The sequence below is a fragment of the Microtus ochrogaster genome, chromosome 10 (assembly GCF_000317375.1).
Source record: "Microtus ochrogaster isolate Prairie Vole_2 chromosome 10, MicOch1.0, whole genome shotgun sequence".
NCBI lineage: Eukaryota > Metazoa > Chordata > Mammalia > Rodentia > Cricetidae > Microtus > Microtus ochrogaster.
The window spans coordinates 46,885,029-46,885,686 of record NC_022016.1 but is presented as its reverse complement, the minus strand read 5'-3'; the positions used below and the strand labels follow the sequence as shown (position 1 = coordinate 46,885,686).

Here is a 658-nt window from a genome sequence, read left to right as displayed (position 1 = left end):
GTCCCTGCGGCAGGCGGGTTCCTATCAGTCGCCGTGTGCTCCGGCTTAGCCGTTCTCTCTATAGCGACTCGGTTTCTCGCTCCGGCGCCTCTTGACGCTTGCTGGTAGGTCTCGGCGGACCTTGGCCTCGGGTGCCGTTACTATTGTTCTTCGAGGCTGGGCCGCAGGGGAGGGCTCTCGCCCTACAAACCTCTCCTTTGGTCTATCCCTCCGCCCGATACCGTGCCGCGGAGAGCCTCAGCAGCCCCGGATCACAGATCTTTCGCGAGAAATAGAGTCAGTTCCAGCAGCTCTCCCGAACGGCGGCCGAAGACGCTCCCGAGAGCTCCCGAAGAACCCCAGCCGTTCGCCGTCTCCGGAAAGAGCCGAAGGAACTTTCCACGCTCGGTCCGCCGAGCCCTTCCGAAAAGGGCCGAAAAGCTCCGAGCGGCCGTCCTGCCGGACTGCTGGAGGCGGCCGCAGCGCCATGTTGGATGCTCTGCTCGTTGAGTGAAGAAAATCCGTCCGCATCGCCCGAGCCCCGCTACCGAGAAGGGCGCCGCTTTCCCCGGGGAGGGGGACAGACACCCCCCGCCGCCGGCCCATGAGGATATTGCCGTGAAAGGTCCGGTCTCTCCGCCTCCTGCCCCCGCCGGGTCCGGCCCCCCCCTCCCCGGGG

At 66.4% G+C, this 658-nt stretch overlaps 1 protein-coding gene across 2 annotated transcripts in view; it reads left to right on the top strand.

Annotated features, from left to right (window-relative positions):
- The first annotated feature begins 489 nt into the window (after positions 1-489).
- Positions 490-658, top strand: part of Eif4g3 (eukaryotic translation initiation factor 4 gamma 3) — a 229,712-nt gene continuing 229,543 nt past the window's right edge. For both annotated transcript variants that reach the window (XM_026782045.1, XM_026782044.1), the window contains exon 1: positions 490-604. The gene's annotated coding sequence lies outside the window, so the exon portion shown is untranslated. The remainder of the gene's footprint in view (positions 605-658) is intronic.